Below are 19,385 nucleotides of genomic sequence, written 5' to 3' on the forward strand. Positions count from 1 at the left end.
AAAAAATAAGACGAGATACAAATTTATTTCAAATCTTACTGATTGGTAAAAGGACTATGAAGATCTTCTTGTTAAATCTATTTTTTTACTCTTGTGTGCTTACTTTGCTCGAGAACTTTTATTACTTTATTATCTATTTGTCTCTTGTTTGATTAGTTAACCTAAGAACAGACATACTCTCATCCTTTTAGAATATTGTTTACATGTACATCACAATGGAATGTCATTCCATGGAGTTCAACCATAAGAAAGGAGTTAACGTACAAAGTAGAGCTCAAATAGAGTCATCACCCCATCGAGGGCCAGGTATGTTTTGGAAACTGATGACAAAAAGACAGGCAATATCTGACTTCTCATATGAAGCGCATATAGCTTTATTAAAATATAAAGCACCTTGCTACTCCTTTTTTTTCTTATTTCCTAAGTCAATATGTTAAACGTCTTAAAAACTTGACAACTTTTACTACTATACTATAGCAACATGCTCTTATACAATTTATATATTATGCCTACATATTTTTGCTTCACATGATTTCTAAATATTAAAAATATTTCTTTTTCTTCCGTCTTGTCTTAAGGCATTTAGGAGAGTCGATATAGAAATTGAAATAGAGGGAGTAACATCGCATTAGGCTCGGTTTAGCCTTGTCATACCTGATCCCACTCACATTATCTCTTATCTTTTCACTTTATGTATGTGTTAGTGAATTACTTATTTACTTTTATTAATCCATTGCATTAAGTCGTAATCAAAATTGAGGTGACACATATATTACTAACAAGTTTTGCATCACTTGTAGTCTATCCTTACTTCGACGTAAGTTTAATTTATAGTTTATCACCTTTCAATTTTATCCTCACGCTAAAAAGCAAAGGATCTTGCTAGAGTCTGTAATCCGAGGTAGATGAAGATTACAAGAATTATGGCATTTCCGTTTATTATTTGCATATCGTAAAAGGACAATCTCATACACTACAAGAAAAGTGCTGATTACCTGGGGATTTTCATAGAGATAATGCAATAAAATCCCCCAAGTAATTTGATTACCTGCGGATTTTCTTACCAATTAGAATCCAAAGGAAATACCTTCGTAGGTAATTATTACCTGCGGATTTATAAAATCCCTAGGTAATTTAGTTGTAGAAATAAATTAGCAGGTAAGTTATTTGTGGATTTATTTACGATTAACTATCAATTTTACATGAATTAGTTGGTAAAATTTCATAAACAAGGATTTTACTTGTGGATTTCCACGAAAAAATTCACAAATTTATTCACCACGAATATTCCTAAGTAAATTCGAAGAAGTTTAGAGGTAAAAATTCCTAATTAACAAAAGAAACTTTCTTGCATATATTTATGAAATTGTTTCGCAAGAAAATTCGTAAATCCACAAGAACAAATTTTTTCAATTTTCAGGTACATCCCTATGAAAATTCCTAAGTAATAATTCTCAATTTTCATGTACATCCCCATGAAAATTCTCAAGTAATAATTCACATATAAATTACTAAAAACATTTCACAATTAATCAAAAATCCATTCAAAACCTCCAATAATTCTCAAAAATATCATTCAATACAAGTCTAATGTAAACCATTACAGCTAACTAAAAAACATAATTCGTAACATCCACATCAATAATGTATGATTCTTAAATAGTCCAAAACAAAATATTTTAAACTTGAATCCTTAGTGAAACTATCAACCATCAAGGCCACAATCACTTTCATTCTCATGAGCTTGGTTGTCTTCTTGAGATGTGGGTTCATCATTTGAAGATGATTTCTTGTATACATGCTTCATCAACAAGTCCAATTCATTTCTCATCCTCCTTCCACAATTGATGCACTTTGAGCAGTTAGTATTTCTCATTTCTTTCTTTCAAACGCATTCTGCATAAGAATATGTTAATTTAGGCCATAAAAAGTGTTAAAAATACATTATTAGCATAAATTATATGACATTATAGTATCAAATAAAATCATAACAATCAACAAATATAAACATATATATATATATATATATATATATATATATATATATATATTAGCATATAAAGCATCATAAACTCAAATTTGATTTTTCAGATTATTGTGACTATTGTTATGACTTGTTCTATTAAGATAACAGAGGATGAAATTAGAAGAATAAGAGAACAATAGGAAGGGTTCAAGTGGTGCCGTGTATTTAACACTTACTGTGAAGAAAACTCTTTTCTTATTTGTTAAAACTCCGTACCCAATCAAATGGATTATACAAGATACAATGCAATAGATTATACATTGTCAGGTACACTGCAATGAATTATACAAAAAGATTTACTCAGTGAGAAATTCTCAAAGCAGAGATCTTTTCATATAACCAAACATATTTATTTTGTAACTATACTTTATTATTTTCAAGTTATTAGTACACATTTCAAGTGACTATACTTAACCATTTTCAAGAAACAAGTTCACAATTTCAAGTAACTACACTTAATCATTTTCAAGTCACTACACTTAATAATTTTCAAATAACTTATTCACATTTTAAGTCACTAGTACATATTTCAAGTCACTACACTCAAACCATTTTCAAATAGCTAATAGACATTTTAAGTCACTATACTTAATCATTTTCAAGAAACTACATTTAACCATTTTCAAGTCACTTGTACACATTTCAAGTCACTACACTTGACCATTTTCAAGTAACTAAATCACATTTCAAGTCACTACACTTAACTATTTTCAAGTCACTAGTACACATTTCAAGTCACTACATTTGACCATTTTCAAATACTTAATTCACATTTCAAGTCACTATACTTGACCATTTTCAAGTAACTACTTCACATTTTAAATAGTTATACTTAACCATTTTCAAGTAACTACTTCACATTTCAAATAACTATACTTAATAATTTTCAAGTCACTACACTTAATCATTCATTTCAAGTCACTATACTTAACCACTTTTAAGTAAGTAATTCACATTTTAAGTAACTATACTTAACCATTTTCAAGTCACTAGTACACATTTCAAGTCACTATAAATAACCATTTTCAAATAACTACGCTTAACTATTTTCAAGTCACTAGTACACATTTCAAGTCACTACACTTGATCATTCTAAAGTCACTAGTATACATTTCAAAACACTACATTTAATTATTTCCAAGTCACAAGTTCATAATTTCAAGTACTTAGTTTACATTTCAAGTAACTACAGTTAACCATTTTCTAGTCACAAGTACATATTTCAAGTCACTACACTTAACCATTTTAAAGTCACAAGTGTACATTTCAAGTAACTACACTTAATCATTTTCAAGTCACAAGTTCACAATTTCAAATGACTACACTTAATCATTTTAAAGTCCCTAGTATACTTCTCAAGTCACTACACTTAACCATTTTAAGGTCACAAGTATGCACTTCATGTAACTACACTTAATCATTTTCAAGTCACAAGTTCACAATTTCAAATGACTACACTTAACCATTTTCAAGTAACTACACTTAACCATTTTCAAGTCACTATTATACACTTCAAGTCACTACACTTAACCATTTTTAAATAACTAATTTATATTGAAAGTCACTACACTTATAACATTTTCAAGTCACTAATACACATTTCAATCACTACACTTAACTATTTTCAATTAACTAATTCACATTTCAAGTCACTATACTCAATCATTTTCAAGTAACTATATCTATCTATCTATATATATATATATATATATATATATATATATATATATATATGTTACATCCCATCAAAACACACTTAAACATAATTTTCAAGTACCTAAATTCAAAACACAAGTCACTGATTCATAATTCAAGTAACTACACTTAAACATAATTTTTAAGTTACTAATTCACTTCACAAGTTGCTAATTCACCTTTCAAGTACCTACACTTACACATTTTCAAGTCACTAATTCACTCCTCAAGTGACCACACTTTAGTAAATTCAAAACACAAGATCACCTTTCAAGTACCTACACTTACACATTTTTAAGTCGCTAATTCACTTATCAAGTGACCACGCTTTACTAAATTCAAAACAAAAGTTCACATTTCAAGCACCTAAATTCAAAACATAAGTAACTATTTCATAATTCAAGTAACTACACCTAAACATTTTAAGTCATTAAGCAAACTATAAAACATGTCAAACCATTAAGCATACCACATCTAAGCAATTTAAAATATTCAATTAAGCAGGCTATCAAACCACATCTAAGCATACCATAATTATAGAAAAAGAAAGCATAATTCTTTCACCAATTAAAGGAAAATGACTTATAACGTAACACAAATAGACATATCATGGTATTCACAACCAACAAATTTATAAAATCAGCCTAGCAAATGGAATAACAAAACTCTTAAAAAACTATCACAAAATTTTAAAAAATGTTAATGAGAGCTCACAGGAACTAGGCATTTTCTTATAGGTGAATCTAAGCACATAGACACATAAAATTGCAAGGATCAACTAAAAATTCATAATCAAGTTTTGTCACATTCAAATCTAAGGAAAATTTCGAAAAGGAAAAGAAGTAGAAGACTATGAGAACCTTAAAAAATTAAAATAGGAAACCAAATCATGGATGAATTTTTAAGAATCTGTCATGAAGATTACATGTTCTCCGATGGGTCGAACTGGTTTTTGTTAGAAATAGGTAGAGTAGTTGTTTGTCAACTGGATGAGAGGCGAAGACGACATGGGTTTATTGGTCCGGCTAGACAGCGATGATTTTATGTTCGGCAGTCGTATAGTTGTTGGGCAGCAGTGACGGCGGCATAGCTTTTAAGAAGAAAAGATGGTCAGCGGTAATAGTGATGAGAAGGAGGCGGTGATGTTGGCTTGACTGGTGGCATTGCCAATGGGGTAAAAGAGAGGAGAGGCATCGGAGTAGCGGCAACGTCGATGGCGCGATTAGTCGGAGAAGAAGAAACTGGCGGCTGTAATGGTTGAGTTTAGAGAGAGAAAGAAGAGCGTAGAGAGAGAGAAGAAAGTGGGGTTGTTATTGGTAAAAAATGGTTAGGGTTTGGTTTTTGTTATTTTAAAAAGGAAAAAGATAGAGAATCAATCTCAGTCATTGATCAATTTGATCAATGACTGCGATTTAAAGTTATAAGACTTTTAAAATTGGGCTACAAAGAGTTAAAATTAAACTCAAGGGGAAAAAAATCTAGGCTAAAATTATCATAAATTGGAAAAATTAAATTAAAAATAAATAAGTTGAGAAAATTAAATAAACAAATAATAAAAAAGGGGTTGCTATAATAAAAATAAATAGTAATAATAATAATAATAATAATAATAATAATAATAATAATAATAATGAAAAGTAAAAATGTATTTGTAAATTGTGACTGTGCATATGATAAATATTAATAAAATTATGTCAAATAAATAAATTAATAAATAAAATATTATATTTGATTTAATAAATTGTAAAAAATAATAACCAAAAATAATAAAAAATAATTTATATATTTTTAAATCATGGGTGTAAAACATCGTTAATTATATTATACAAGAATAATGTGTAAAAATATTAATATTTAAAATTAAACAATTTTGATAAAATAGCAGCCTTAGAGAGCATCGGGAGGTTAAAATTAGGTGTCAACAGCTGCTGAATCAAACATGTTATAAATGTCTATTTTATTTTTTATTAAATATTATTAATTTTTTATATGTAAATAACTTATAATAATTAATTAGGGAATAATATAGTAAAATCACAGAGTAGCTGAAGTAGGTGAAGAAGCAGAAATGTCGATGAAGTATTGCCTGTTTCTTTACACTTATTAATAGTAGTAACTTATCTTTAGGGAGTTATTTGGCTTATACTAATAATTTTTTAGATTAAATGCAAGATTATTTTACGTGCATTTGGGTAGAGGTGTTTGTTAATCTTGAATTATTTATCCGTCACTGGTGACCATTAATTTCTCGATCTCAATAATGAGTCAAGGTAAGATTGATGATCAGCTCAAATACATCTTTGATATCATATTCAGCTGCTTGATCAGCTCGTGTGAGCTTTACAACTATTTTTAAAATTGAGTCAAGCTAAGGTTTATTCAGCTCGAATTAATATCAATTCTGACTAAAATTGATATTAATTGAATAAGAATTAGGCTAGACATTACATAAGTTAGGCAAATTGAATTGACTTAGGTTGCTATTTAATAGATGTAGGAAAGACATAATAATAATAATAATAATAATAATAATAATAATAATAATAATAATAATAATAATAATTATAATAATAATAATAATAGACAATGTTTGTAAATTATGGGCATGTATAATTGCAGAAATAATTTAATAAATATTGGCAAAATTATGTAAAATATTATATAATGTAAAAAATAATAATATAAAAATAAATCGTATATTTTCAAATCATGAATGCGACACGTTAATATTTATTTGATATCAAAATAAGAAGTAGAAAATATCAACAAAATAAGAAGTAGAAAATATCAACAAAATAATTTTGCTAAAATAGCAGTCTAAGAGGGGTATCGAGAGATCAAAATTGGGTGTCAACACAACTAACCCGATTTATTCCCACAAATTGGGGTCCGTGGAGGGTACAATGTACGCAGAACTTAATGCTAAGGTAGACAGGTTGTTTTCAATAGACCCTCGGTTCAAGAAAAAAAGTCTGAAGCTGTCCAATTTTAAGAAAAATATTAGGGAAAATTGATTTAATACTGGTCGTTGATCAAATATGATGAACGATTGAGATTAGAATTGAGGAGATGAGTCAAATTGGGATTAAATATTGGGTTAAAAAAATTGAATTGAGGATTTTGATTGATTCAAATTAACCGCAATTGACACAAAATGAGTATAAAATGGCTAGAATTTTAATAAATTAGGAAAATTGAATTGAATTAGGTTGATATTTAATAAATATAGTAAATATATAAAATTAATATTAAAAATAATAATATAATAATAATAATAATAATAATAATAAATATTGATCAATGATTTAGATCAAAAGATTAAGAATTTGGTTAAAAAAATTGAATGGAATTTGAAATTGAGTTCAATTGGATACAACTTGGGCTAGGATTGTAATAAATTGGATAAAATTAGGCTAAAATTGTTACAAATTGGCAAAGTCAGACTAGAAAATAAATAAATTAAAAAATTAAATTGACTAAGGTTGCGGATTAACACAATAATAATAATAGTAAAATAAATAATATAATTATTCTCAGATTAATTATGCATAAATTGTGTAACTAAAAATACGACACATAATATATTACTTTAAAATCAACGATAACACTAATATATATATTTTATTATATCTATAAATTTCATATTTATATTTTTTTTTATTTTATATATTCAGTATAAATAATTTTTTCCCGTTATTTCATTTCATTTCATCCATGTTGAGTTATTTATATTTGAAAATGAAAAATAGGTTTGAAAAAAATTAATTTTTTCTAAAAAGAAATCACAAATTTTAAATGCTCGGTCATGACAAAGAACGACTCAAAACTTTAATATTCAAAATCAAAATAAAAAATCAAAATAACGGAACTAAATTTATTGAAATAGAATAAAATCGAATTTATTTTGGTTTGATTACGGCTGTCATTTTTGTTAATTTGAAAATTGAAATAACAAGCCGCTATTAAGCAAGCAATTTGAACAAACAGAATGCCCTCCTCTAATCTCATCATATATATAATTCTGAAACTACCTAATACTTTCAACTCAATGTAAACTAAATTAATTTTTTATTTTATTTCGTAATTATTATACCTTATATCTCACACCAAACGACTCCTAAATGTACATTATATTGATATATTATATTATCGTGTGTAGTATGATGCCTTACAATTATATTTAAATTAACTAATAGAAAAATACGTTCTATTTGAGCCCTGAGTCGTTGTTCGCCCAATCTTAGGCCAACAAAATTTCACCTCTTTAATTTTTTGGTGATAACATAATGAGTCAAGTTAAGGTTTATTCAGCTCGAATACATCTGTGATCCATCTATGTCAATAAACTAATTTTAATTTCTTGAGCATTTTTTGCTTGATTATACGTTTCCACTGATTTATTGTCTAATTTTTTTTATTTTATGTTTTTTATTCTTCAAGTTTATCTTTTTCCTATTTAAATTTTTCAAGTCACAAAAATCCTACGTAAATTCCCAAGAAATAGTTTAACGAAATTTGTAGCAACAAAATCCCCCAATAATTTCCCAAGGAATAATTTGTAGGTAAATCCCAAAAATAATTTTCAGCTAAATTTGTAGCAACACAATCCCCCAATAGTTTTTCAAGTAATAATTTTGTAGGTAAATTCCTAAAAATAAATCCCCAACAAAATTCGCAGAACAAAATCCCCAAATAATTTTTCAGGTAATAAAATCCATTACATAAATTTTCACAAAAATATCTCTACGTAAATCTATAGGATAAATTATCTGAAATTTTTTTTATGGATTTAAAATATACCATATACCTGTGGATTTACCTAGAGATAAAATACACGTCAATACATTTCCCCAGGTAATGTCGTAAGTAATAATTTTGCAGGTAAATCCCCAAAAATAAATCTCCAGCAAAATTCGCAGCACAAATCTCCAAATAATTTCCTAAGTAATAAAATCCATTACATAAATTTCCACCAAAATATCTCTACGTAAATTCGTAGGATACAGTACCTGGAGCTTTTCCTATAGATTTAAAATATATATATATTTGTCCATATACCTGCGGATTTACTTAGGGATAAAATACCCGCCGATATATTTCCCAAGGTAATGTCGTAAGTACGAAATTTGCGCAATATGGTGCCAAATTTACCTGCGGAATTTGTTGCAAACATATAGTTCGCAAGTAACATATTTTAATGTTGAGAAAATTAATATTTTCATAGGTAAATCCGCATGTATTTCCTGCGATATTATTTCCTAGGTAAAATCTTCATGTAATTTACAGTTTCTAGTAGTGGTATCCCTTGTATTTTATATGATATGCACACTAGTTGAAAGTTTTTTTTATTATTTTCATCTCTTAGTTATTATTAAGTTAATAAAAATAATCGACCTTTGTTTACCACGTAGAATCCCCACATAAAATATGAATTCTATCGGGAACCACCTTTTTCGACCTCAAAAGGTGCCTTACACCTTCATTTTAAGGTAATTTGAACCCTTACACGAATTTCTGGTGAACTAGACTAAATAACAAAATAGGTTCGTAGTTATCCTAGAATGTTGCCCTAACACACTTTAATTCGTTAGGTGACGACTCTTCTTCACTCTTTAAACAATCCCTAAAAAAAGAGTTGTCACGTCGAATCCCACTTTTTGCGAGAAAAATAGGGTTCGACAATCATGCCATGAATTAACAAAAATAACCAACAATAAAGTAATCAGCTATTCCAGACAAATAATAACCTAAATGGGCCCCTACAAGAACAGAAGGTTCAAGCTCTCAGCAAACAACAACCATAGCTTATACTTATACAACCAGCCCGATAGATATAAGCACCAAACAATCATACTGGTGATTGGCAATGCATACGAATAAATAAATGCACATAAATCAATAGTAACCCATATTCGATCCAAGTTCCAAATGTACCAAGTGCATAAACCTCCTCCAGCTTAGTAGCTCACAAAGGAAGGACCATGGAGGCCATCCTTCTCCAGGAATGTGACGTATGGATGAAGGGCCCATAGGAGATTCAGGATATTTGTATACACTACCTAATCCCAAACCAGGACTTCAAATAACCATCATAATCAATCTACTCCGTATACTATCATATATATAAATACATACATACATATATATATATATATATAAGTGCATGGACTCGAACTATGACTAAAAGAAAGTAAACCTGTAAATCTTCTATCCGAGAGAAACATCGAAACTAATCAATGTAATGGAGTAGAAAGCATTAAAATCTCTCTGGATAAAGTAAATAGTACTAATAAAATAGTGGTTTAATAATGGACTGGAATCAACCTCGACCCAGTTTCCAAAATATCTCATTTAGATCCAAAAGCTCATAAATCATTAAATACAGTGGTATAATTCCCGTTATAGAAGAAATCCATTTTTAATGTAAATAGTAGGAATAAATATCTTTTTAGAAACTAGTAGTAAGATCAAGAGTTTTGTTGGAATCATACCACTAAGTGGGCATGAATGTGCCTAAAAGTATGCATGCCATCACCGGTATCCAAAAAATACAACCATAAGCGTTTATAAACTACAATCATGTTCTTTATAAGGATGGAATACTCACCTGGTCTCCAAATTGTAACTACGAGCTCAGTCCCAACAATATATAATTAACACAATAAAGCCTCATAATTTGGAAAACTACGATAATCAAGGGTATAAGGTCACTAAGAAATCTAATCGGGGAAATACCACTCAAATTATTAGGTCGTATGGTAACTCTTATACTAAAGGTAATTAACATCATTCTATGGTTAATTATGTAAATAATCTAGGGTGATAGGATCCTAAGGCCATAAAAGTATCCTATGCTAAGGTTCGAGTGACTTTTCTATCCCAACTTCCCTAGATAGGCTAAGTCATGATATATTAGTCACCAACCCATTCTATAATTTCCACTTACCATGAAATCTATGCTATACATAATCTCATAAAGAAATGTAGACCAAAGCTTACCTGAATGCCAAAACTCATTCTTGAACCATCTACAAATCGGTCGCCTTTGCTCCACAATCCCAAAAATGATGTTGAACTATCAAAATAATAATCTACGCATTAATGGAGTAAAATGATACCCGTAATGCTCTATAAAACTTCAAGTCCAAAATTAGGTCAATAATGGGCCATAGAACCCACTAACAAAATTCCAAAATTGGATTTGTCACGAGGTCCCTCGAAGGACAAGGAATGTGCTCTCAAAACTTAAGCACAAATGGAGTACAAATCAAGGCTCAAATCAACCCAAAGAGATGGCCAAAATAAGAGAGAATATAAGAATTAAACAAAGAATTTAAGCTAGAAACTTACAAAGAATTTAGTGGAAACTGATCACCTTAACACCCTCAACTCATCCCAACTCCAACATATGATTCCCTTCTCTTCTCCAAGCTTTAGGATTCAATAATGGCAAAAAATAGTATACTACCAGGGTGTTATTCATCACAAATACGGTCAGGACTTTTGGATACAATTGCAAAGCTTAAGAAAATAGTTCACCACAAACTCAATGCAGGAGCCTTAAATGCGATGAATAATTGAGGAAAACCATCACAAACACGATGGACCATTCGCGAACCCAAAGAAGAAATTAGATCCGAGTGGATTGACCTTTCATCGTGAATGGGATAAGAGGCCCACGATCATGAAGGTCAATATTTGACCCTTTACGAAGTCAACTCCCCGCAAACATAAAGAAGAACGGTGTCCTATACCAAATGCTAAACACCAACATTTTCCTAAGTCCAAATGAACTTGGATTAGGTGCTCAAGATTCGTTGAGAACCTCATACATGAAAACAAACTATGTTATCATACCAAATTCGACATTTCAGACTTAACAAAACCATCAAAATATTCATCTGAGATCATTTCTTTTAAATGTAGGTCCCTACCTAGTTTTATTTTAAACAAATTTAACCCAATAGCCCAAAATAAGTCTAGAAGCCTTGGGACCTAAACCAATGGTACTCCTAGCCTAAAATCAACTTTTCAGAGCTGATGGCACTATCAAAATTCTCATCTTAGGCCATTTACTAGGAGTTTTATTCTGAGACCAATTCCAAAAATAAAAGATCTAAAACAAAGAAATAGGCTTAAAGTCCAAACTATCTAATAACTAAACGAACAGGTCTGATAAGTCATAAATGACTTGTACCTAGTGTGGAAAGGCTCAAAGTACTGGAAATACACAGAATTCAAGAAAATGACATGGAGGGTCATTACAATAGCCACTTCTAAAAGGAGTTTCATTTGCAAAATTCAATGAATAGAAAGAGCCCAAAAGTTTGAAAGGATGAGGTATTAAGCCCACATGCTCCGAGCAAGACTCGCTAGATAACCTTTAAGAAAAACTAATATTTTCATAGGATTTCACCAAAGATATCCTTTTTCACTAACTTACTTCACTTTCCAAATAACCAAACTCAACCTCAACAACTAATTAGCTTCAACTGTATTGAGAATGACTGATTCACACAAATCCAAACCATAATACACTGATTTTACACTGATGCAAGCACAACCAAATGAAAGTAACTTATCAAAATCGACAGTTATAATAAGTCATAAATGACCAGTACCTATTGTGGAAAGGCTCAAAATGTCAAAATTGCACAGAAATTAAGAAAATGACCTGGAGGGTCATACAATATCGACTACTTAAAGGAGTTATCAGCAAAATTCAATAAATAGCAAGAGTCCAAAAGTTTGAAAGGATGAGGTACTGAGCCCACATAGTCCGAGCAACACTCACTAGATAACCTTTAAAAAAGATAATTCTTTTAAGGGATTTCACTAAAGTTATCCCTTTTTCACTAACTTCCTTACTTCACTTTCCAAATAACCAAACACATAACCTCAATAACCAACTAGCTTCCAACTGCATTGAGAATAACTGATGCACATAAATCCAAACCATAATACACTGATATCACGTTGATACAAGCATAACCAAGTGGAAATAACTTATCAACACTAATAATTCCAATTAATCATAATGACCTATACCCGATGTGGGAAGGCTCGAAGTGTTGAAAATGCAAAGAAATTAAGAAAATAACCTAGAGGGTCTTACAATATCCACTACTTAAAGGAGTTTCATCCATAAAATTAAATGAATAGGAAGAGCCTTAAAGTTTTAAAAGATGAGGTACTGAGCCCACATACTCCAAGCAAGACTCATCAAATAACCTTCAAAAAGAAATAATGCTTTCAAGGGATTTCACCAAAGATGTCCCTTTTTCTCTAGATTCCTTTCTTCACTTTCCAAATAACAAAAGACTCAACCTCAACAACCAACTGGCTTCCAACTATATTGAGAATGATTGATGCACATAAATCTAAACCACATTTATCACATTGGTACAAGCATAAGCAAGCAAAAACTCAACCAAGCTAAAGAAAATCCAAGGCATGAATTATGCAACCAACTCTAATTTCTTAATCTAACCTTATTTTGTTATTCTAAACCTTCTATCCACTCTGATCTACACAGAGTATCATCTGAACCCTGTCAACACAATCTCAACACACCAACCTCAAAGGACTGTAGTTAAATTACCAAAAAACCATACTGGTAAGCATAAGAATAAGTCCACAAGATCTACCAGAATACTCAAATAAAGATGATTAAAGCCTACAATCTTTAGCCAAAGCTACAATTGATTTGAATGACCCTCAAAATTGATAGTCAGGAATTCAAAGCACAAACTCTCAACACTAAAAGATCTTCTCTATAATGTCCCACCAACTGAGGATGAAACCATACTAATTCCTAGTAGAATTATCACAACCCGAGACTGCTCCCTAGTCATGACACAGTGCTTAGAGTCACAAGTGACCCCAAGCTAACCCATGGCCAACAATAATACTAAGAATACTAAAGAAGTGCCAAAATATTTTGTGGAAGCTAAATTGAAATAATTTGGTAATAATGATAAAAGAATTAATAATGAATAAGAATATCAAAACTAGAAATGTTTGACAAAAACTAATATGCTAAAATATAACTAATTGTCTGTCTAAATGTCTCTACTCATATGAGTTATTAGGATATGCCCCCAACTAACTCCAACTGACTGCAACTAAAAGAATAATGAATAAATACTGATAACTATCCATGAATGATGAGGAATTACCAAACACTGCTGCTGAATGTAGTTACCAAATCATACTAAGTGTGATTTAGATACTGAGCATCGCAACCTATATTATAAAACAATATAGCACAGAAAAGTATGTGATCAGTACTTTAAATGTACTAAGTATGTTAGATAGGAAATCTAACTAGTATAAGTTGAATATGAATTCATTAAACATGGTAAACTGAATGCAAGACCAAGTATAAACATTTACTAAATGAAAACTAAATAACTGAATACATGGTCATCCAAACTTTGAAAATAAAATATAAACTGAGGACTGTGGGAGCTAAATTAACTGACATACCTAAATCTGAGCAATTGGGGTCCAACCTGTAACCCTAGTTGGATGGGTGTTTAGTACCTTACCAAGGGTATGAACATTGGTTAGGGTGGATCCACTAAATTGATGTCCTGAAGGACTAAGGTGTTGTCCTGAACTGGCGGGTGACCCTTTATAACCTATGATAGCGCTGTAGTTTTGGAAATTAGGGACTTATACTAAAGGTATCAATCATCTCTGCATTCAGTTGGTGCTAAGTACTACTCCCAACTAAATAAACTAAAAATTAAATTGCTCATCATAATTTCATTCTGAAAATATCAACAATCTGAAGTTCTCAGAGACATATAAACTAATATATGAATGAATCCCTAGATATCAAGTTTTCATAACCCACCATCTTTGACTAATGTAACTAAACATTATAATTTTTAAAATCTAACATTTTGGAATTTTCATAGTTCTATGACATCGACTCCTTTCTGACAACTCATTTAGTCTAACCATGAGTCATCTTGAAAGGTCATTGTCAAGGAGCTAATTTATTGGCTTCTTAATATTGCGAAAATGATTCTTCACTATGACTTATTGTGTCTGCTAATGAGTAATTGCCAAAGTCATTGTCACTGGCAGTTTGACAACTCCTCAGTCAATTTGCCATAACCTTTTACTACAATATTAAACTAAGGCGAGACTGGTAGTGTTGGAAAGCTAATTAAATAGTATACCTCTTGGTGGGTATAGAGCTTAAAAAATTAGGGTTTTACAATATCTCCCCCTTGGGATCATTCATTCCCAAACAAAATTAACTAAGTCGAAGGGCTTAGGAAAGGCTAAAATTTTACACTAAACTCCTACGAGCTAAACCATGGATTGATACCTGAATCAATAACTGATATATGGACTTAAACAAACACAACGTATGGCATGAAAATATCTAGATGGCCTAAGATACGAAGTAAAGAATTAATTAATTAAGAAAACTAATACCTCATGGTTGAACTAAGTTTGAAGAGAAGAGATGGGGATATTTGGTAATCATATCTGCTTCTACTTTCTAAGTATTTCCCTCGGCTGACTAATTTATCCATAGGATCTTTACTAAGGTGACCTCTTTACTCCTCAACCTATGAATCTGATAATCAAGGATCTTGACTGGGATCTCTTCATATAAGAGACTATCTTTTATGCCCACACTCTATAAAAACGATTGATGCTGGGTCACCAATACATTTCTTTAATTAGGAGACATGGAAGACTATATGTGTTAATGTAATATCTACAGTCAACTCCAACTCATAGGCTATCTTACCATAATGACTCAAAATCTTATAGGGCCAATATAGCGAGGACTGAACTTTCCTTTCTTACTAAATCTCTTTACCCTTTTCATGGGCTAACCTTTATGTATTCATAATCACCAACCTCAAATAAAAACTACCTTTCTCTCGCATCTGTATAATATTTCTGATGACTCTGAGCAATCTTCAGCCTTTCTCTAATTAGATAAATCTTTTTTATCACCTCATGCACCAAATTCAGCCCTATTAAAGTAGCTTCACCAAACTCAAATCAACCAATAAGAGATCTACACCTCCTACCATAAAGCGATTCAAATGAGGCCATCTGAGTACTAGAGTAATAGCTGTTATTGTAAGAAAACTCAATCAAAGGCAAATGATCATCCCAACTACTCTGGAAATAAATAGCATACGCCCTTAACATGTCCTCTAAGGTATGAATGGTCCTCTCTGCCTGACCATCTATCTATGGGTGAAAAGTTATATTATGATGAACTTGGGTACCAAGACCTTTCTAAAAAGTCTTCCAAAATTAAGAGGTAAACTGAGTGGCTCTATCTGAAATAATAGTTAAAGGGACTCCATGCAATATCACCAACTCACTAAGATAGAGTTTAGCATAATCTTCCGCTAAATCTAAAGTGTTAATGGGCAAGAAATAGGTTAACTTAGTTATTTGGTCCACAATAACCCAAATAGAATCATGTTGTCACTGAGTACGAGGCAACCCTATAATGAAGTCCATATTCACCACTTCTTACTTCCAAGTAGTAATACTGTAACACCCCATATTTCCCTAGATAGGATTAACCCTCAGTATATGATTTATCCTAAATAAAATTTTTGAAATACTAAGTAATTTTCATATTTGAGCCTGCCATTGCATAGTAAATTTGATTAGCTTTCCAATGATATAAAATTTACCTAAATCCGACAACCAGGTAAGAAGTTATGGCAATTTTAATTTTCAGTCGTTAAACATTGTCATTCAGGCCAGTAGTGCATCACGGAGTGTGTTAAAATAGCAATTGTTAATTTCCAGTGTTTCCTCATGATATTGGCGCACCGCATCATAGGCCCAGTTCATAATTGTCAATTTCTAGTGTGCCAACGCGATTCCATCGCACACAGTGCACTTCCAATTCACAAACAAAGTGGCAATGCGATCCACCACGTCGCGCCACCATGCAATTTCCCAGTCATCATTTTCTAGTGGCCCAGCGTGAAGCTGTGAATCATGCTAGGGGTCCAAATCGAGAAAATTTCACAAAAAATTAAAGTTGTGCTCAGGGTTAAAACAGTCTTTTCCCATGATTTTATTCCGCCTAGATGTGGGATTTAAGCCCTAAAAATATGTAAAACCCTTCATTATTCACTTTTCCCCAAAATCAAATGGTATTTCCTTCTCAAGAAAACAAATTCTAGCTCTCAAGAATCAAGGTCAATCCTAAGAATTCCGCCAAGAACTCATCAATTAAGGTATGTTAGATGTTCATCCATAGATCCTTACCTTCCATGGAGCCCAAGAATCCTTTATCAAAATACAATATTTATGATTTATATTTTCCATGTTTGAGTTAGGTTGAATTCATGTTCATGATATTGTTTGAGTTTTAATCCATGTTTTAGATTACAAGTTCAAAGAATTGATTCTAGTATGTGTTGAATTATATGATATTCATGATAAAACCCTCAATTTGCAAGTTGATTGTTGTAATCATGTTGACCCTAACTGTTTATGATTTAATGAACCTAGTATACATCTTATGTTTTTGATAAATTTTCTATGAGAATGAAATAATGTCATTATAGCATGCTAACATGTACTTCCCATTCATGTACAAGTTAATGCATTACAAGTTTTTTTATGAATGTCTCTATGAGTGAATTATGACCAAGTGAACATTGTTAGGTTATTCAAGATTATGATTGTCTTTATTTTTCATGCTATCGAGTCCTGGGTTATTTAATACCCGACAATTTAGCTGTTTACCTAGAGCCAGTGTTAGTCACTGAATAGTATTAGTCATGTCATGATCAGTAGTACTCCCAGTCTGTTACAAAACTCAGTAGATATTTAGTCAGTTACAAAACTTAGGAAAACTTAGTAATCTCAGTGAATTCAATCCAGTATAACAGTTAGTGTCCCTCAATTGGGAGTAGGATTCAACACTGAGTGAACCTAAGGATGGGGGCTCACCTACCAGCAGAGGGTGTGATCCTTAGAAGTAATCCTTATATTCCAGAACTATATAGCTAGTGTAGGTGGAGATATCACACCTGCCAATTGAGGGTTGATGAGGTGCTCTGCCTGCCAGTAAAGGGTACCACTATTCTCATTTAGGGAACCTACCAGTAGAAGGTTACTCTTCATCTTGTCTTTACTCATGGCATGGTACTGGCCACCTTCTAATTGGCATTACAGATTGGACCGCATCTCAGTTATCTTATCAGTTCAGATTTGGGGCATATCGGTTAGATGATTACCTCTCACAATTTTAGTTTTAGTCTTTAGAATAGAACTCAATTCAGTTCTACAGAATTAGGACTGTCAGATACAGTCACTCAGTTGTCAGTAATTCAGATCATCAGTGATCTCAGATTATTAGTTTATTCAGTTATCCTTTATCAAATTTAGTTTTAGTACACTCAGTCACAGTACGCACAGTATGTTCAGTAGTTATAGATCCTTCATGTATGCTAATCTAGCTCTTGCATATCATTCAGCTAGTTATTGTTCATGCATATAAGCCCATACATTCAGCCTTACCTCATTTAGCATACTAGTATATTCCCATGTACTGACCATATACCCATCTCTTGCGCTAATGATATTTCATATCATAGGTTCAGAAGCTCAGGTTCCTAACCACGCTTAGCCAGATTCAGCCAACAATAGCAGATTTAGCAGCGAGTCCTAATCTATTGAGGATATACTTTTATTTTAGTACTTCAGCGTAGTAGTATTTTAGTAGATAAAGTTAGTTGGGGGATTTTCCCATCAACTCCACTATCAGATAGATTCAGTTAGAGGTTTTTCAAACTAGATTTTTAGTTTTACAGATATTATATTTTATCAGTATTTTAGATTCTTTAAACCTTATGGCATTTCAGCCCATTATTTCATATTTATTTCAGTGTTATTGTTCAGTGCTCACAGCAGATATCAGTCATGGGTTAGCTTGTGGTCCTTCAGAGTTGTAAGCACCGTGTAGCATCTAGGGTATAGACTTGGGGTGTTACAAATACTGAATTCCTAAAGCATACCACTAGGTCTCTTGTACTCAACCTTAACCTGCTGGTAATTTGGATACTTAGCCATAAATTTTGCAATATCCTTCTTCATGACATTCAACCAATAACTTTCCACAAATTATAGTACATCTTAGTGGCTCCTAGTTGAATAGAATAATGAGAACTATGAACTTTCTTTAACATCCGTTGGCTCAAGTCATCCATATTTGAGATACATAATCTACCCTGATAGTGAAGAACACCATCTCCCCTTGGGAGAAAACCTCTGTAAAACCCTACAAAATTTAAATAAGTTTATTTTTTATCCTCCCACATGTGTAATGTCAATTTTTGAATTTAATTATGATTAGGGGTGTTAAAAGAGTGTTTTGTAAGGTTTTAAAATTTTCAAAAATGATTTGAGGAATATTTGGGACCTTGAGGCAGTGAGACTCAATGATAGTGGCGTACCACGACACCTAGCCTCTATGATAAGGGTGTGGCATAGAGTCTAAGATCCATAATAGCAGCGTGTCATGCTGCTATGTATTTTTCATCCAGTTTTTTTTCACTTGGGCTGAGGGGCTTATGGTCCTTTTACCCCTTACACAACTTTTAAACATCAAAGTGACCCTTTTTCTTTAGTTTTAAGAGATCAAACTCCA

This window comes from Capsicum annuum, chromosome 9 (genome assembly GCF_002878395.1).
Source record: "Capsicum annuum cultivar UCD-10X-F1 chromosome 9, UCD10Xv1.1, whole genome shotgun sequence".
Taxonomy (NCBI): domain Eukaryota; kingdom Viridiplantae; phylum Streptophyta; class Magnoliopsida; order Solanales; family Solanaceae; genus Capsicum; species Capsicum annuum.